The 21,601-nt window shown below is 36.6% G+C and overlaps 1 protein-coding gene across 1 annotated transcript in view; it reads left to right on the plus strand.

The window, feature by feature from the left end:
• Nucleotides 1-21,601, plus strand: part of GPC6 (glypican 6) — a 1,108,844-nt gene that overhangs the window by 454,470 nt on the left and 632,773 nt on the right. The gene's annotated exons all lie outside the window — the stretch shown is intronic.

Genomic DNA, 21,601 nt, shown 5'->3' on the forward strand with positions numbered 1-21,601 from the left:
TAAAATCTAATTGCAAAACAAAACGAAACCCTATCCGCTTCCAAAAAAATGTAGAACTCAGTGCTGTTAGAGAGCTATAGAAGTTTGACAATGTGGTAAGAGCTATCTGGATTTCACAAATGATTTTCTTCGCAACTGTCTTTAAGTTCCTGTTTCACCTTAAAGAATTGAAATTGGAAATGGTAAGTGATGTAGAATTGGTGTGAATCATAAAGACTAATCAAAGCCATAATTGTTAGATATCTACTTTAGATTTTTTAAAAAGGCCTCTTCCTACATAGAAAGGTTGGAAGTGAATATTTATATATGTATTTTTAAATTTGTCAGTTAGCCAACTTTTTCATTAAATTAACCTGTTCATATCCAATTATATTAGATGAAAAAACCTCTACTATAATCGTACCAGGTGTTTGTACAATTTTCATACAAACCTTCATCAACATATTTAATGATTAATAATTACTTGGTAATGACTTTAATGAAATATTTACTTTTGAATTGGTTACAAAAGAGAATAAGGTAGAAATCATGACAAATTCTCCCTTGGCTCAGTTAATCACTGCCACAGAAAGCCAATTTGTTGAGATAAAACCATAGCTTTAATTAAACTTTTGGAATTTTGTAGTTATCTGCAAGTATCATGTCGGGAATAAAGAAGCTTATGGAGAAACAATTTGACTTGACTACCATATTGAGAGAACACAGGAGGTGGTGCTCATTGTTCATCCATTCAATAGTGAAACGAACAAGAACATGGTATTTGCCAGTCACTATAATTGGCTTCATATACTTAAGGGGAAAAATATGCAGCTTTTCGTCTTAAGGAGCTTATAGTCCAGTGGGAGAGACAAATGTGGTAACGGACTACTTAGAATCCAATTTGGCAGGATATAATGTAAATGACGTTTCTTGAGAACATTCTTTGAGAGTACACAAAAGCAAGACAGAATTGCACTCATTTTGTGTGGTTTATTGCCTTCTCTAGTGAAGTAGGTAAGTAGGTATGGAGTGCAATGAAGATGCAGCCAGGAGCTATGCAAATACCTTTTTTCTGCTATTGTTCTGTATTTTCTCTTAACATTAGTCCCGTTTTAATTTTCTCCTTTATACTTACCTATGTTTAAAAATTTTTAAATACATAGCCATTATTTCATAGTTAGAATTAGCTAATGTTTCTTTTCAAATACGTTGAGTATTAGAGATTTAGCAGCAGCAGATCCCATTTGTGTGGATGGTGTTTCAAGAAGAATTGACTGGTACATGAACGTCTCTAGGGACGACAACTCTAAAGCAGTGCTTCTGCCTCCTGAGAAACAACTTGTCCACTTGCCAAGACAATCTCCGGATTGCAAATCCAGCTGTTCCTCAACCAGGAGAGGATTGCTGTATAGGAAGGGTTTGCAAGGTGTTGAAATTCTTATACTGATGAAGGCGGGAAATCTTACATCTTCCAGTAGATGCTTTCCTTCTGTTTCTTATTCTTCTTCCATTCTTCGATATGTAAAAGTGATACATGTATGGATGATAGTTTATTAAATGAGGCTTTTTATAAAATGCTTGATGATCAAGTGTAGAGAGATTCATATCTCGGTGGGTTCTCCCAGCACTCTTTGGCAGCCTTTGGCATTACTCTAACAAGACAGAGGTTTGTAGAAAAGAAAATAATATGTGGCATACAAAGGCGGAAGCAAGTTTTTTTGGAAGCAGTACATGTTGTGGTTTAAGTCCAAATCCTGTTCATTTTGACATTAGCTAGCATATCTAAATATTAGGCAGAAATATTACTAAAAATACTGTTGAAGAACAAATATCAAGCAATACATTTATTACTCATTTAGCAGAAGGCATTATAATTATTCTGAAGGTGTGGATTTAACTACCCTAAGTTTGTTTTATGGACAAGTCTTTATTTACAAGTTTTCCCTTAATTAGATGACATACCTGTGGGTGCTTCTCCGTGCATACATTAAGTATCCTATTTTAAACACAATATTAAACAGGCATAAGAATGTTTTCTTCTAAAATTTTAATATTCCAGCATATCTCTTTTTCCTTTCTTTTTCTTTTCTTTTTTCTTTTCTTTTTCTTTCCTTTCTTTTCTTTTTTCTTTTTCTTATTTTCTTTTTCTTTTCCTTTTTTTTTTTTTTTTTTTGCTTTTGTCTTTAATCTTTGACCTGTTTTAGAGCCTGTTTCTGGCAATTATCTGGTGGATGAGAATCAAATTTACTTTATTTCAGCCCCTCAGGAAAGACAGCAAATACTCCAAGTGTCTCAAATGACAGTGCACTCAGTTTATTAAATTTTCTCGTGTTACCCTTTAGGGAATTCTACCAGCAATGGCTTTGGACTCTTTACCAGCTTTTGAGATTTTTGCTGCTTTCCTCTGGTATTCATTTATTGAAGACTTTTTGTTAAGTGACATTAATTTATTCCTTTTTATAAGAGCCTCATTCACTGTGTGTTTGTGAATTTCTTTCCTCAAAATCTATTTTTCATAAGTGTTTTTGGCAGACACCCGATGACATGCAGTTTTATTAATGTCTTTCTAACAATGCCAAATATTTAACATGAGTTCAACATGCATTTATGGTGCAGCAGTCCACCTGGCTTGACACTTCGGTAAAAGATGCTATTGCCCTCATGAAATCCAGTCTCTTGGGGGAACCAGCTTGTAAACCAGGGACAGAAACTCCTCACCCTTGCAAGCGTTGTATGGGTGTCATTACTGACATTTGTGGTGCTATTTCTCAGAATACAACTTCAGGGGTAAGTGATGTCCCCTAGCCACACAGTTGTAAGGGAAGAGTCGAGTTTGAGTTTACAACCACCTGACTCCAGAATAGATCATTGTATATGTTGTATCGAGGGGCATTGCGCCCCCCAGGTGACAGAGTGGACTGAAGTCAGATACCTGGATTGAGTGGGAAAGTTATTTTATAATGAAGGGAATAATTTCCTTTGCTACATTTAGCGTATTGCTGTATTATTAAAGTAAGCACTCTATAGGACAAGAAAGCAATATGGCTATACGGGGGATATATGTAATCAATCCAGCCTGCTTTTCTTCCAACCTGAAGTTTTTTGGATAGGCGAAATTTAATTAATCTTGAAAAGAGTGTTCATATTCTTACTTGTTAACCTTTCCAAGACTTAATAACTTTCTGTGTGTTGCTGCTCTGCCTTCTATCTCACTTATAGACATTCTTCCCTTATAGCGATTGAGAACATCTGGTTAACACCCTCTTGGTAATAACCTTTCATATTTTCTTGATTTTAAAGTAGACTTTGACGCCATTATTCTTGGAAAATGACATTTTTATATTGGAGTTCCTTTTGCTCCATGCCCGTTGAATATACACTTCTTCTGTGGCTCAGAGACATTTCCTTCTCAAGAGGTTTTCGTAATTCTGAAAACATTCCTTCTTTTTACTGAAATTCTGTTGTCAATTACTTTGTTTGTGCAGCTGAGCATAATTTGTCCTAAAATGAAAACAGGAAATTCAGAAACAAATTTATGTTCTTAGGTGTTTCGTCTTTATTGGAACAAATATGCTGTGTATTTCCAAACTGTGACTTTGGGTTTGCTCAACAGTGAAGTGTTAAAGGTAAATAGTGTCACTGACGTGCCTTCCAGTGTCAGGCCAACTTTGGATTTGAGTCCTTTTACTTATTTAACAGAGAAGAGATGTAAGTTACACGTGGCTGGTTGAAAATAAGATTCCTATAGTAACGTGCTAGCATATTTTCAAATTATTAACAGAAAATATTAAAATTAACCATTCAGGACTATGAACAAGCACAATTGAAAACACACTGAGAAAAGTTCTATAAATAAGATCCATCAATTACTCCAGGGTTACACAGCTTGCTTCCTCTTGCTTGTGAATCACCATTATATATAAATGTTTTCAATTTCTTCTTGAGTTAAAAGACTACGCTCTAGGACAGAATATTCTAGGAAAATGAAGAAGGGGGATGTGTTTTATGAAGGGGCTTCTTTTCTTGATTTCATATTTTGAATTACATGAACATTTTGGAAGCAAATAAAATTAATCTAAAGAAGAAAGTTATTTTAATAGTCTTGAACAAAAGTAAATGGATTTCTAATACATTTAGTGAAACGAACACAAGGTTACTTACAAAAGATGATACATATATTTAATTTAAAATGTGACATCTCAGGAGAACATTAAATAATAGAAGAGGGGCACCTGGGTGGCTCAGTTGATTAAGTGTCTGTCTCTTGATTTTGTTCAGGTCATGATCTCAGGATCATGGGATGAGCCTACCTGGGGCTCTGTCCTCCAAGGGGAGTCTGCTTGGGATTCTGTCTCCCTCTACCCCTCCCTCCGTGCATGTGTACTTTCTGTCTCTGTCTCAAATAAATAAATAACCTTAAAAAAAATAGAAGATTATCATAGTACAGAACACACAGATTTGGGAAATTTAGTTCATACATTTGGTGAAAATTTATCCTGCCAAATATGTAAGTAATCAGGCTTTCAAAGATGTCAGAGATGTTTTTCCTTAAATATTCATCACTCCTTAAATTTTTTTTCCTTATATAAATTAATGACATATTTAAAGTTTCCTGAGGATTTTTTTTCTTTTTCTTCTTCTTAAAGATTTATGTATTTCAGAGAGAGAGCACGAGAGGGGATGTGCATGCAGGCGCGTCCATGCACACTTGGGGAGGGGCAGAGAGAGAGAGAGAGAGAAACAAGCAGACCTCTGGTGAGCGGGAGTTCTGTGGGGTTCTGTCCCAGGACCCGGAGATCACAACCTGAGCTGAAATCCAGTCTATCGCTCAATTGACTAAGCCCCCCAGGCACCCCTGCCAAGGAAATATTTGATCAACATGAGGGAACTGAGTTTCTTAGAGTGTTGAACTTCCTGAGGAGGTTGGATCCCTCTTTTTTTTATTATTATTATTGCATAGTAGCTTCTATATTTGAGATCGAATGTGACTGTTTTCCCCAAAATATGACAAATATTGTGGATAACTCCAATACTCTTGAATGTCAGCACGTTGTAAGTTATAATTGAATATACTTCAGGATAAACAATGTAAACATACACTTCAGTATTAAAGATAAATTACTTACTAGGAAACTACAAACACGTGTGTTCATGACTTGTTCATCTTTTTTTTTTTTTCTGCGTAACTTGAAATGATTGCAATTACCTGAGAACAATACTGTGCCTGAGTCCATTGCTTGTGAATGAAATGCAGCTCCGTCAAGATAGCTGCAAATTATACGTAATAAGCTAGAGAGAAAGAGTGAAGTCTTGTACGTGCAGGTGACAAAATGATACATCTGGAAGCAGAGATATCAGCAAAACAGTAACTAAATGTTTTCAAGGTCTTGCATAGGACAGAGCTGACCTTGAGTTTTTTATAACTTCTTCAGGAATATTTAAATTGTCAGTTTACCTAAATGTGCTTGCAGAGATGCAGAATGATAGACAGTAGGAGTGAAATCAAACATAAATATATTTTCCCATGTAATTTTTTTTTTAAAGTCTATGAATCTTCAGTTTTCTTGTGGTGGACATACTTGGGCTCTGCTTCTTCTCTTCCTAACCCACCTTTTATTCCAGCAACTAGGTGAAGGCAAAATAAGATACAACTTATGTTGGCTGTACTGTTTCTCTCTAATTTGCTGTCCCAAGGTGTCTCTGACACCACCATGGGACACTGGCAGGGACTCTCTGCTTGCACTCACCGATGCATAGCCTGGAAATGTGAAGGATTTAGCATCCTTAACGTGGGCAGCCCTAATTACAGGAATTGGTGAAGGAATGCCCCTTTCTTCTGTTACTCCATCAGACAATCTTAAGAACATTACACATGGTTCTTCCAAGGGTCATGGTGGAAACAATCCTGAGTTGCCCACTGTATTGATACACTGGAGAATACACTTCCTCCTGACTTTCCCTCTCTAGTGATGCATGCTGTTTTCCTCACTCTGGTTTCCTGGCATCACTTCCCGAGTAAAATCCCTGCATGCCAGCCTGTGTTCCAGACGCAGCTTTCCAGAGGGATGGGCACAGGAAGAGACATGACTCACATTATTTATTGAAAAGTCCATTCTCTTACTGCTGGCATGTGGCAACACTTTCTCATACATAAATTCCCATAATTTATATAATTTGTTTTCCAACTTTATTATTAATGTGTATCAATTTAGGGGCCAATATTTTACATGTTGTGTAACTGCCATGTTATAATATGGTTTAATCTGAAAGGAAATGCTTTTTGTCAAGATTATCTTGTCATATTTGCAAATTTCTCCATATAATATTTTGGAGTGATCTGATCAGGTATCAGGTATGGAAAATCTTGAGGGATTTTGATTGGGATTATAATGCATTTATAGATTAATATGAAGAGAAATGAATTTCATAGTTTTGTGTTTTCTCAACCAGGAACATAGTATGTATCTTGGATTTCTTACATTGTTATATATGCCTCAAGTTAACTTTATTCATATTTGCATACTAGTTGCTAATTTTATTTCTATTTGATTTCCATTTTTGTGGTTTTCTGAGATACTTTACCTTTTTTAAGATTTTATTTGTTTGTTTGTTTAGAGAGAAAGAGTGGGTGGGGAGGGGCGGAGAGAGAGAATCCCAAGCAGACTTTGCTCTGAGCACAGAGCCTGACATGGGGCTCAACCTCACAACACTGACATCATGACCTGAGCCAAAATCAAGAGTCAGATGCCCAACCAAGCCACCCAGATGTCACAAGATGCCTTACTAAAGGATTTTATGTCTAGTTAATGTCAATATTCAAAAGGCTGATGATTTTAGATACTTCCATGGATATTAAACTACTTTCTAGAGAGAGTTTTAGTTCTAGCATTCTTTTAGTTTATTCTTTTGGGTATTCAAGGAAGAGAGTTATATCCACTATAGATTAATGTTAAATTTCATCTTCTTTGCTAACATATAAATCTCTTATTTCTTATTCTTTTTTAATTTTATTGACTGAAGTCTCCAGAATGCCTCTTCTAGTCTTTTTTCCCCCCTGATGTTAATAGAATATTGGCTTTTTACCCCCATTGTTACATTATTTCTTTGGGGTTCTGATAACTACTCTTCATTATGTTGAATAAATTTCTTGGCATTTCCAGCTTAATAAGCATTTATGTCAATAGTTGCTAGATATTGTCAAATGCTTTTTTTACAGAGATAGAGTTTGAGAGAGAGAGAGAGAGAGAAACCAAGAAACAGACTCTAAACTATAGAGAACAGACTAATGGTTATCAAAGGAGAGGTGCGTGGGGGGGATGGATTAAATAGATGATGGAAATTAAGGAGTGCATTTGTCTCGATGATGTATGGAATTGCTGAATCACTAAATTGTACACCTGAAACTAATATAACACTGTAATGTTAACTAACTGGAATTAAAATAAAAACTTAAAAAATTAAAAATACCTTTTTAACAAATCTGTTAAAATGTCCATATTTATTTTATTTCTACTTACAACTGCTAATGTTGTGAGATTTACTTATGACCTTATTAATATTGAGTGATCTTTGTACTCATAGCTATTATTTCTTTAATATAACATTGTGTATCGATATTTTATTTTGGCTTCAGGTACCTAATTTCTTAAGTGATAATAATTTGATCTAATGGTGGTTTTTCCTATCAGGACTGCCTATTTTTTTCTTTATGAGTGCCTTCAATAATGTAGGAAAATGTGCTCATTGAAGACTGATAAAAATCACCTATAAAAATTATTCACTTGGGATCCTACCTGGAGGATAATTTTCTGTCCAGTGCCCCTAATGTATTTTGTTCTGGTTGGTCTTTCTGTTTCAATTATGCCTTCTCAATTTACGTCTAAGGAAAAGCATAAATTCCATCTAAGCTTCCTAAAACGTATTAGGACAATTATCCTGCCCATATTATGTATTTCAAATAATGATAAGACATTTACAAAAATTGCTTATATATTAAGCCATAAATATATATTCTTAATTTCCTGTAAGTAGAATCATACAGAATGCATTCTTTGATCATAATGCAATAAAAGTGCATATTCAGGGCGCCTGGGTGTCTCAATCAGTTGAGCATCCGACTTGGTTTCAGCTCAGGTCATGATCTCAGGGTCATGAGATCAAACCCTAGGTGGGGTTCTGCAGTCAGCATGGAGTCTGCTTGAGATTCTGTCCTTCTGCACCCCCAGTCATGTTCAGCATGCCCTTTCTCTCTCTCTCTCTCTCTCTCCTCTCTCTATCTAAAATAAATAAATAAATCTTAAAAGAAATAAAAGTGCATATTCATTTTCAAAGAGTAGCCAATAAATATATATATAGGTAGGTAGGTTTGTATCTAGCCGGAACAAACCTCTTAGCAATTTAACATGCTTATCTGGACGACTTTTTGATTAAAGAGCATTTTATTTTTGTTTTTAAGATTTTATTTATTTATTTGACAGAGATAGAGACAGCCAGTGAGAGAGGGAACACAAGCAGGGGGAGTGGGAGAGGAAGAAGCAGGCTCATAGCAGAGGAGCCTGATGTGGGGCCCGATCCCACAATACCGGAATCACGCCCTGAGCCGAAGGCAGATGCTAAACAGCTGTGCCACCCAGGCGCCCCTAAAGAGCATTTTAGAACAGATATTGTCACATTTAAAAAGTGGAGCTATAAGAACATTGTGTATCCAAAATATGTAATTAAAATTTACAAAATAGCAGTAAATGCAAGTAGTAGAAAAAACTGAGGACTAAGCGAAATGAGCTAAGCAGTCAACTTTAGAAGCTAGGACAAAAGAAACCCAAATAAACATAAAATAGAAGAAAGGAAATAAAGATAAAAGCAGAACAAAATGAATAGAAAACAGCCAAAGAAGACGATAATAAAGCAAGATCTGGTTCTTCTAAAATGCCAATAAAATAGACCAATTACTGGCAAGGCTAATCACGAATAAGGACAGGGAACATAAATAACAATTTCAGCAACAAAAAAAGGAGAGATTAACAGGCACAAATACGTTTAAGTGGAAGAGAAGTTTTGTCAATGTGCCTGTGTTCCTTTCTCAAACATAGGATTTTAGTATGAAAGTTAAAAGACTTGGTTGCATGTTTTATGAAGAATTCTTACACACTTTTTTCTATCTGGTGTATATTTAATGATTTTATATGACTACTAGGAAATGGGAGACCTTCTGGAATTGATTTAAGAATAACTGCCAGTTTTATATTGAGTGATTTTAAGTGCCAATTTTTAGATAAAATGAGCTGTTTAATACTTAATATAAGCTTCATGGAGCTACAGGTGTTTACTTTTGTTTTAATATCACCCGTACTTACTCTGTCTACTGCTTCACTCCTCAAGGTTCAGTCTAAGATCAGCAGCCTCACCCTCACCTGGGAGCGCATTAGAAATGCAGGGTGTTACACGCAAGTAATGAATCATGGAACTTTACATCAAAAACTAGGGATGTACTGTATGGCGACTAACATCATATAATAAAATAGAATAAAATAAAATAAAATTCAAAAAAACAAAAAGAAATGCAGATTCTCAAGGCCCACTTGGTCCTGCTGACTCAGAACCAGCATTCCGTAGACTCCCAGGTAATCCCCATGCTCATTAAAGTTTGAGAAGCACTGTTTTTGCTAAATGTATACTTAGGTAAAAGGTGAGTGTATAAGGCCAGGGCAAACAACTCTTTTCTAATGTGGACAGCTGAATTTGAGTCTAATAGTTAACCTATAAACAAAAGATCAAGTTTACCTATACACTGAAAGTATATTTATTTGGTTTATTGAAACAGATTCTAGCTTTTAATTTTTATTTCTTAATTGAGTGTAAATAGGTTACAAGATAAATAAACATGTAAGCGTGGAAATAGAGTATGTCTGAAAGCCCTTAAATATAATTAGGATGTTATGGAAATTACTTCACAGTGGGTAACCCTTGCCATTGACTCTTTAGAAAGAAGGGGGAGAAGTCACAGAATGAATATCAGTGGTTAAGAATCTCATCATCTGTTAAACATATGCTGAATAATTCCTGGAATTGCTTTTATAACGTGATGCTTCTTTCGTGCAGTTTATGGAAAATTGCTATTATTATTAAAAGCAACAACTTCATTTAATTCTAGAATAGCTGATTAAAGTAAAACTAGAAAAGGAATGAGTTGTTAGACTTTCTAGTTTGTTCAGACCTGCTTCTTATCCATAAAGGGGGCAAAATGCAAAGGAGAATTTGCAGATGAGATTAATGAAATAAAGGAAGTCTCTCGCACTAATTAAAATTAAAAAGGATGAACAGATGGTCTTAACACAGCTGGAAGTATTCTGATGAAATTCTGCCATGTGTTTACTGAGGCAGCTCTGTTGCAAGAAAACACACCTGTTTACTTTTCTAAGAGCAAAAATATCATTAAATGTGTTTTTTATTTACTGCTATTTTGGCTGTTGAATCATTCCTTCATTTTTCAGTCTCATTGTTTCCAGAGATAATCAGCTTTAAGTAACTTAATAGCATACATACAAGCATGTATGCCCTTGAGTACAATAATTTTAATCATGACATTCAAATATCAAGGTGATCATTTGCTGCTTATTAATTTTTTTTTGACTGCATGGGCAAAACCAGCCAAGGAGTGTGTGAAATAAAGATACAAGGATATGAATTTATTTTAATAAATTCAAAAAAAGTTTTAAATGTTTTTAATATTTAAGATCATTCTTTAAGCCTTATCCATTATTCGTATCTTGTTTCTATAACACATACAATAGATAAATGACTTTAAATTAGATACATTTAAATGGTTAATAATAAGTAATAATTATTTTGTCGTTTTCCTAATAGAAATAATACTTAAAAAAAAGTTCAACTATTAAGGGATAATATCATGATAGGCCTATCTTTCAAGTATAACCATTCATAAAATTTTGCTAATTATTTCTGAGCACTTTTCTACATATGTATTTTTTCCTATTATACATCTTTATAATCAGACACTATGTACAATATTATATTCCATTCACCACTGTTTATTAGGCAACTACATAATTATTGGGTCATCATTACCAAAACCAGCCTCAGACCCAAACCAGGGTGATATGACAAGTACCTCCATATTTTACTTGATTTTTAAGTATTTAAAGTCACACCCACAGATACTGGGTTAAGACTTCCCCATATCTTACCAGAGGGCGTAGTTCAACTCATAACATGCATTTATATTTGACAACTTTTAGCTCAATGGCAATAATATTGGTGATTCTGTGCTTGATAGAAGGATGCTTTACTTTTTAAAATCACTTATATTTCCTACCTAACAACAATGCTTTGTGGTAGAGAGGACTGCTATTGCCACCGTTTTACTGATGAAGAAATGATACCATGATTTGTACGAAGCCAGGCTTTTCCTCTGAGCACTCAGACCTATTCCTTGTGTTTTGGTTTCCATCCTTGCTTTGGTAAGAAGTTTCTGACAGGGCTCTCAATGAATTCTGTGCCCCAGTGTTCACACCCTTGTATAAACTCTTCATTTTAAGTATGCTCCAGCCTTGTAACTGGCTCCTAATAAAGAGAATACAACGAAAGTAACAAAATGCGATTTCTGATTAGGTTACGAAGCCAGAGACTTCCATCTTACTAGCTAGCACTCTCCTTGGCTTGCTGGCCTTCTGAACCCTCTCGCTTTCTCAGGGAAAAGCCAGCCACCATGTTATGAAATGTTCTGTGGAGGACCAATGACAAGAACCAGAGGGAGGCCTCCTGCCAACAGTTTGTGAAACACTGAGGCATTCGTCGAACAAACTGCAGGACACTGAATTCTGTCCAAACCATGTGAGTGAGCTAGGAAGCTGATCCTTCCCAGCTGAGCCTTCAGATGATTGCAGTCTTTGAAAGAACCAGAGTTAGGGGACTCAGCTAAGACACACTGTGATTTCCGACTTAGAGAAAAGACAGTATCATAAATGTAAGCCTCTACATTTTGGTGTCAGTTGTTACGTAGCAATAGGTAGTGGATCGACTTCCTTATACACTTCTGCATACCCTTAACCGCCAGCAGTTGACCGAAGGCTTTTTATCTGAAGGTCTTATCTTTTGGCTTTTTTTTTTTCTTTTCTAAGCAGATTCCACACTTTTATAGTATGCATTGAAAAAGTGATGATGTATCAATGGAATCCACTGCATGGATACAAGAATGAGAAAGAATTACCAAGGAAAATGTGTATTCAGCTATAAAATTCCTATTAATCCAGTCCTATGTGTTGTTAATAAAGATTTTTCCCTTTTGCCTAGCAACTCAGATCACTCTCTTTAGGTGAAGAAAGGGATACAGAAATTATCTGAATGGTTCATATTCATGTTTAAGTCCTGTAGGTCGAAGAATGTAATTTAGGGACATAAGACTGTGAAAAATTAAAATGAGATATTCCATGGTAAATGGGAATACTTGTTTAGTGGATGTTTTCCTACTACAAGTAAATGATAATTTATTTTAATAAGCTTTTACCAATGGCAGTGGATATATTGACAGCAGATTCTCCAACTGGATTTTTCCAAGTTGAAACAGCAGCTGCTTATAGTGGATTTTGATTTGTGACACAATTACACACTTACACTTGAAGATCTAAGTCTTTCAGGGGAAAGGTATTACTAAATGTTCTTTGTGATTCATCATCTAAAAAAAATAAAGTATATAATTTTGTTTCTTTGAACTTACTGTCACTCTTGGATCAGGAATTTTTGATCCTTTCTGTTGACAAGGGTTGTAGTCAAATCATGTGGCTAAGCTATTCAGTCACTTATATCTTAAACACTCTAGTGAGATACTATCTCAGGATGAAAATAACAATGCATTGTTCATCTTGTACTTTTATTTTCAAGAGGATTTTCTAAATAAAGTTCCCATTGCATTAGGAAAGAAATTATATTTCTGCCATGATCTCAAAGACATCATTTTCTGTTATCACCTGACTTCCTTTTAGTATATAGTTTTCCAGTGATTAATGACCAGATTTAAAGATAATCTCAGAAATAAAGATTGAACACATTTTTCTAGTATTTTGCCATATTTCTTGTCCCTGGTACATTCTGTTATGATTTTGAATCACTAAGATTTATATACACAAAATTGTGTGTCCTTGGCAGATCACTTTTAAGGTTCAATCATTCATTGATGTGCATTTCATCTTGATTTCATAGCAATGTGATGAAAATCCATCCCTTAAAGATGTTACATCTGTATAAATGAGAACGATCTTTCCCCCTTCTCCAAAAACTTTGCTCTTGTAGCACCCATAGAGTGGTACTATAAAGAAAAACTAATTGTGTCTCCATGGAACCTAATATTAAGAAAAGAAAATGACTTCTGTGCACTCAAAGGTAAGATTTGTTCGGTAATGAGATAACCTCTAAAGTTCAATGCTGAGTCTTATACCTATGCTATTTAACATTTTTCCTGAAGAAACTTGATTTAGTCATTTTTAATTGACTGTAAAGTATGAAATTACCTTGAAGAGTGAAGTCAGAATCTGAGATTTCAATAAACTTTTGAAAAACAGTCTAATATTCAGTGAGTTGAAGTGCAACTAACCTTCTTCGGTGGGAAGCCATAGACTTTTTAAGTGTCAAAAAGACAATGAGTAATTTGTGATCCGATGTTCTTAGTGAATTTTGAGTTGATCAAAGGCCAAGATGATAAGCTAGCCACTTATTATGAAACTCCCTTTGGTTTGAAGACCATGTGGTCCTAAAAGTAGAATTGGAGGGGGAAAGTGGCTGAAGAAACACAGGAATACTTTTCAGATTCTCTCTAACCTGCTATGTCTAGTTACAGAGTTTGAAATGAAAGGAAATGAAAAAATCTCACTCTAGAGAAACGAAAATACATAGAGCTTTTCCTTAGTGGCCCTTCACACCCAGTGAGGATTTGGTCACTGTGTTGCGCTGTGGCTTATAATTTACCACAACCCTGTGCTGCATATCACCAATGATTATGATTAGAGATCTAAAGTCATTGCACTTTCTGTTTCTTCTTAGTCCTTATCAATTTGTCAGTAAAGCATCTATGATGTGTTTATTATTTTTTAAATCAGACATTAGGAAAATACAAAAAAAAAATACTAATAAAATTTTCCATGGATGCACTATTCAATAACTTGATTAGTAGTGAAATTATTACCTTCATAAAAAAATACTTTATTTCATTTGTTTAGCTAATCAAACAAATCAGCAAATTTTTGGCCAATAAAAAACATAACCAAATTTTAAAATCCACCCGTGTTAATTAGAATGCTCTCATTTGGTCCCATTGAAAATTGAAGATGCTGGGGCGCCTGGGTGGCACAGCGGTTAAGCGTCTGCCTTCGGCTCAGGGCGTGATCCCGGCGTTCTGGGATCGAGCCCCACGTCAGGCTCCTCAGCTATGAGCCTGCTTCTTCCTCTCCCACTCCCCCTGCTTGTGTTCCCTCTCTCGCTGGCTGTCTCTATCTCTGTCTAATAAATAAATAAAAAATCTTTAAAAAAAAAAAAAATTGAAGATGCTGACTAAAGTGTGCTCTATTTGGATGTAGATATCCCAGGCTACCGTTCACTTCAAGAAGGAATAGATGTACTCAGCAGCAAAACCAAGACTATATGTGTATAATTTCCCCCTAACAAACAAATGCCCATTTATGGAGGCTATTTATTTTTCTTGTCCATGGCTTTGTTTGAGCCCTCTGATTCCCATGTGGAATATGGTGACATATTTATGTCTGTCCGTTTGTGTCAGCCTTTTAGAAGGTACTCCCCTATTCCTACCAGACTGTTTGAAATAGCTCTTTGTCAGTTTCAGTTCACACCCATAAAATTGGCTTTGAGTTTCCACCTTGGTTGAAATTCCCTGGCCAATAACCTCCCTAACCTGAACCAGATGGGGAAAAGTTCACCCAAACAATTTTGGAATATGTTGACCTTGTCCACATATCACGGAGTAGAAGTTTATAAAACCTAATCTAAAGTCCTGTTTTCCTTTCCTCGGGGTATGTCAAAGAAAATTCCTTACCCTTCTACGGTCACATATATGTAGATCTACAAATCTCTAGCATCTCCTTTTCCCCTCTTTATTTTTTTTTTCCTTTTCTTTTTAAACCTGCTTTAGTTCTTTGGGAGCCCTCCTGTGGCCTCCCTCTTCCTAATTTTTCTAGAATTCCAGGATGGCTAACTGGAATGCCTGCCCTCTGCCAGCATTCTTTCTGTGGTTTAGTGAAGTCCTTTCCTTCCTGTTGTGATCTCCCCACAGTGGCCTCCATCTCTCCAGACTCATCAGAATTTGTGCTCTTTTGGTAAAAGAGGACAGCTACACCTCTCAGACCTGAATTCAGTCCATCCCACCTGAAGAGGTTTTGGCTTCCTCATTAGCACATTCACTGTGAAGGATCCCCAGATGGGCTTGGTCCCTAGAATTTTCTTTTCTTCCAGATGAACTCGATGAGAGAAAAGTCTTGTTTGCAAAATGAAATTGGAGCTTAGATGTTGCTGTTTTTATTTAGATTGTGCTCCTTTTATTCATTGCTTTATGCTTGATTGAATATTGGAAACAGTCTAGGGAAAAGGTTCTGGAGAACAAACATTTTACTGACACAGTAACACTAAAAAGGGAAGGCAAGTGTTTTACCTACTGGCATGTGGTTTCATTTTGTGGAGCACCTGAGTCAATGACTATAATCAGGGAAGTTTGGCTTTGAAAATAATAGTAATAAAATTTTCCACTAAATTATACTGCTTTTACCATGTAAAGATAAAACCTTTCAAATATGGACTCCACAAATTATTAAAGAGTGTCAACTAGCCAGTGACAGCAGAATATTGCTTTTTCTGCCTTCTTCTGGAACTCTTCTTCCATAGATCTTATAACACTCTTCCCAGAATCTGTCCACATTTCATCACCTCCATTTGCCTTAATCTCAGCTTCATCAGCTCCTGCCTGAACTTCCACTCCTTCCCTGGAGTTCATGCTTCATAGAGCAGCCAGTGTGATCTTTACAGAGGTGGGACAGCTTCTTCTTAAAGGGCCAGATAAAAAAAAAAATATTTCAGGTTTGCAGGCCATCTCGTCTTTGCCACAACTACTCATTTCTGGTGGTGTAGTATGGAACCATGAAACTGAGCGTAGGACCACCCATAGACAATAGATGAAGGAATGGGCATGGCTGTGTTCCAGTACGTTTGATTTACACAAACTGAGGGTGACCCGTTGGCCTTCGTATCTGAACCTGTCACTCTGCTCTCTGAGGCCTTCCTTTGTCACCTTATTATATGGAGGATAAAATCCAAATTCCTCCCCCTGGCTCATAGAACCTCACCCTTCTGGGCATGCCCCTCAATATTCCAAACAAGGCACCCTCCTGCCTGCTTTCCTAACAGTTAGGCTCTAACCAGTCTGGCCCTCTCGCTGGAACTCATACTCCTTGGCTAGCCTCTTCCTCCTGAGATTGTCTTCCCTTCATCAACACTTGGCTGGCATGTTTTTGGTTTCATTTTTAATCACTTGAGTATTAATTCAAGTTCATTTCTGCAGAGAGGCTTTCCTGACCATCCTGTGAAAAACACCCCTCCCCCCTCTCCCTGGACCAATCCTTCATTACTCCTTTCACAATTTACTTTCTTCAGGGTCGTTCGGTATTTCTAACAATGTTATTTTGGGTATTTATCCATTGTCTGTTATATCATTAGACATAAGCTCCAGGAAGGCATAGACCTTGCTCTTCTGGAATATCAATAACCAGAGACACACTTGAATCATAATTAATGCGTAATTAATGTTTGCTGAATGAATGAATGAGTACATTTTATTATTAGTCCAGACTCTAAGTAGTAAGTATTAATAGAGGATAAAGAATAATTCCCTGAAGGCATTTTTGAGCCAAAGTAAGAAAATAAGATGGAATTGGTTTTATCGTACACACTGTATTAAACATTAGTAGAAGTACAGGTTTGGTCTTAGGGTTTTATGCTGCCTTTTACTTTGTGCTGCTTAATATACACTTAACAGACACAGAGGAAGATTCTGTGGGCCATGCTCTATAGGACATTGAGACTCTGGACCAGTCTGGGAGAGAACCATCAGGGTTGAGAAATATCATCAGAGCACATTCACAGAGGGACTGACACAATCTATGTTTGTTCAGCCTAGAGAAGATTCGTGGTACTATGGACTTCTGTATTGACACAGAGCTTTATAAAATACCATGGACTCAAATATTGAAATGCCAATAAACTTATCAAAAGGTACACAAATACATTATACATCAGAGAAGTGTCAATGAAATTTATACTGAATGTAACACTGTATAGTTGTTATAATGGCTAAAATGAGAAAGATAGATAATAACAAGAGTTGACAAGGATGCCAACTGAGATTCTCAATTTACAGTGAAGAGTAAACTGGTATAACTATTTTAGAAAACTGTTGGATGGGATTTATTAAAACTGAACATAGGCATGCCTTATGAGTCAATAATTTTATTTTTAGATATATACCTAACAGAAATGGGTACCTATGCATCCTAAAAGATGTATACATGAAAGTTCATGGCAGCACTATTTAAAATAGCTGCAAACAGTATAGAGGCTCCTCAGAAAGTTAAAAATAGAGCTACCCTATGACCCAGCAATTGTACTACTAGGTACTTATCCAAAGGATACAAACGTAGTGATTTGAAGGGGCACGTGCACCCCAATGCTCACGGCAGCAATGTCCACAATAGCCAAAATACAGAAAGAGCCCAGATGTCCATCAACACAAAGAAGATGTGTTATATATACACAGTGGAATATTACTCAGTTATCAAAATGATGACNTGCACCCCAATGCTCACGGCAGCAATGTCCACAATAGCCAAAATACAGAAAGAGCCCAGATGTCCATCAACAGATAAATGGACAAAGAAGATGTGTTATATATACACAGTGGAATATTACTCAGTTATCAAAATGATGAAATCGTGCCACTTTGCAACAATGTGGATGGAACAGAGGGGATTATGCTAAGGGAAATAAGTCCATCAGAGAAAGACAAATACCATATGATTTCACTCATATGTGGAATTTAAGAAACAAAACAGATGAACACAGAGGAAGGGAAAGAAAAATAAAATAAGATGAAAATTAAGAAGGAGGCAAACCATAAGAGACGCTGAACTCTAGGAAACAAACTGAGGGTTGCCGGAGGGGAGAGGGTGGGGGCATGGGGTAACTGGGTGATGGGCATTAAGGAGGGCATGTGATGTAATGAGCATGGGGTATTATGTGCATCTGAAGAATCACTAAATTCTACGTCTGAAACTAATAATAATTTTAAAAATAGCCCAGACTGGAATACCCCAAAGTAAATTGTGGCATATTCATTCAAAGGATACTATAAAACAATGAGGATGAACATATAATTCCTACACCCAAGAAAATGGATACATCTCATTAGCATAATGGTGAACATAGAAACCACACCAAGGAGCCCATTATTTATGAGTTCATACGTGGAATGTTAAAAACTAATCTCTGTATGAGTCAGGGGTTTGAGTACCCAGAAGGGAGCTTTTGTGGAGCTTTTTGTGATGTTTTGTTCCCTGCCCTGGGTGCTGTGATCTGGGTGAATGCGATCTTTTCTGTACGGAAGACATGCACTAATAACTCGCGTACTTAAACAGTCGCAAGTTGCTCCATGGTTTGCCTCAACCTCTGAAAGACAGACTTCACACTTCTGTCTTTGGTTTCACTCCCCAAACTCCTATACCATGTGCTCAGTAAGTGCAAGTGACAACAATGTTAGTATGAGCAAGACAGGCGGTCATATTAAAGAACGTTCCAGCTGCCTTATAGACTTGAATGGAAAAATAATAGTCTGAACGTAATAAATCACACTCAGAGTCTCACTTGCTTTGCAACTTTCAACATAAAATTTCAAAACTGTACAAATGCCCTTGATGCCAATCCCTTGCCTGTTTGATCCTGAATGGATTTATGCTAATCCCTGTGCTTCTCCAGCAGAGATGTTACTGGGCACTGTTGTCACCCAGAGCCTCCCTCCTGCTCTGTGCCATTTATCGTAACTAATTGGCCTAGACTGCATGAGATCCCATTTAACAAAACATTTGATGGCTCCTCTGGTTGATATGTGCTTCCAAAGGCTCTTTAAGTGTCTAAGGTTTTCATTAGTTTTTAGAGCACACTGAGTTAATTATATTGTGCGGGAGGGTTTCAGGTTGAACAGTCAAGGAGAGGAAGGAGTAAACATGGAGATGCTGGATAGGAAGGAAAGCCATTTCTTATTTTGTCAGCCTTCAAACTTGAAAGAGCTTGAAAGCTCTTTAACTGGGGCCTTTCTCTGGGCAAAAAGCTGATGACCTGGGAGTGACTTACTAGATCCAGGTGGCCCTTACAAGAAAGAAAACAGGACCTCACCTCTCGCTGGAATGTGTAATTTGTGGTAAAACTTGAGGGGCCCATTACAATCTGTTGACAACATTCCTTCTTGAAAGGTCAAGACAAAATGAAAGTTAAAGAGGCAAACAGTTTAGATCCTGCCATTACTGTGTAGTCCGCAGTGCTGTGTCACGGGGGGGCTTGGGCTACGATGAAGGACGGGTTCGCTCGAGGCTGTAGTGATGTTCATTCTCTGTGTGATGTTACTTGGGACAAAACAGGGGGGGCCGTTTTTTTCTGTAATCAGTTTCAGCACTAGGACTACTGAAGGAGTAAGCTTTTATGTCTGATTCTGGGTCCAAATTCTTACGCCCAAAAGAAATGTGGTAGCCAGGCCACATCATGCGATTCTTGAGAGTTTTGGAAATATTGTCAGATTATTGCTCATCAAAGCAGTGACATACAAGGAAAGACTCTGAAGGAAGCCTGCTAAACCCTTAGGCTTGAATGCAATCCCTAAAACTGGTTGTCACAATGCATTGTTTTACTCCTGGAAATGAGCTCAGTGGTTCTATCCCATTCCTGAACCCAGCATAGCATTTGGTTTCCATTTACAGCACTTTCCCAGCTATACATCTATTTTAACAATATTAACGACATTGATTTTATTGCCTATATCTAGGACAACCATTGCTGAATATGGTTTTTTTCAGTCATGTGTATGTGGTGTATATTTTAAGTATGGACTAGATAGAGATAGAAGTATGGGTATACGTTATAGACACCCATACACCAAGATATGAGTGTGAACAGGGATTATAGATATGGATATCTATTATATGTGTATCTGGTATATTCCTATAAAAGAGGTACAGATATTAGGTGAAGAAAAGGCAATATGTTTTTATTTTTTTATTTATTTTTATTTTTTTTTAAGATTTTATTTATTTATTTGACAGAGATAGAGACAGCCAGTGAGAGAGGGAACACAAGCAGGGGGAGTGGGAGAGGAAGAAGCAGTCTCATAGCAGAGGAGCCTGATGTGGGGCTCGATCCCATAACGTCGGGATCATGCCCTGAGCCGAAGGCAGACGCTTAACCGCTGTGCCACCCAGGCGCCCCAAGGCAACATGTTTTTAAAACAGATCTGCCTCTCCTTACCAACCTTGAAGATCAATTATAAAAATCTAAGTATATGGAGAAAAGATAGGTTTTACATATATGTAATAATGAAAGTGACTTGGAGCATGAGATCTTTGAAGGCAAGATACTGTACTTTCCACCTCTGTATCTCCAGCATCTTTCACATAATGAATAATACGAATGAATGAATAAATGAAAGAAGGAATAAATGGCTTATACTTTCATCCATTCTAAATAAAGTAATAATAATAATAGTAGTAGTAGTCAGTCTCTAAACATTTCCCAACATAGACAGTGGCATCTATCCAGCTTTCTACTCTGAGGGAAAAAAGCTAAAAGTTGCTTTTTTCTTGACCTGTGCTTTCGGGAGTGCTCCCGTTGTGCTCTGCTAGCATGAGACACCGAGGGCGGGCGCGTCTGTAGCTGACGGCCCGATTGACAACAGCAGCTTATTAACACCCCCACCACCACAACCGAAACAAATACTGGAGATGACTATAAGACAGATGATTTTGTTTATCTCAAGTGAAAAAGACAAGCAATGAGACCCCTGGGAGCCCTGAAATGAGAAACTTCTAAAGCTAATTGAGATATGATTAAAAAGATTGCCGTGCCTTATTGCCAGCAGTCGTTGGGTTTTGTCATTAGGTTCCCCAGTGCTGGAGCAATCAAACCAGTTATTATGCCTTCAGCAAGCAGCGGAGTTTAGTACATATTTTTTGTAAAACAATAACTTATTAAGGGTATTCTGAAACAAATTCAATAAATATATTTTAAGAAATTGCTCTCTTTGGTATCATTCGTCATGGACTCAGACTGATCACTTGAATTCTCTTTTTACAGCAGGACTGTCCGATATAAATACAATGCAAGTCACATGTGGAATTTTAAATTTTCTTGTGATCGTATTATGAAAAAGTAAAAAGAAAGAGACATTACATTTAACAGTATTTTTTACTTCACCCAGTATGTCTAAAATAATATTATTTCAACATGAACTTAATAGAAAATAGCATTAATGAGATCTTTGGCATGATCTTCTATATAGTAAGTCTTTGAGATT

The sequence above is a fragment of the Ailuropoda melanoleuca genome, chromosome 7, assembly GCF_002007445.2.
Source record: "Ailuropoda melanoleuca isolate Jingjing chromosome 7, ASM200744v2, whole genome shotgun sequence".
Taxonomy (NCBI): Eukaryota; Metazoa; Chordata; class Mammalia; order Carnivora; family Ursidae; genus Ailuropoda; species Ailuropoda melanoleuca.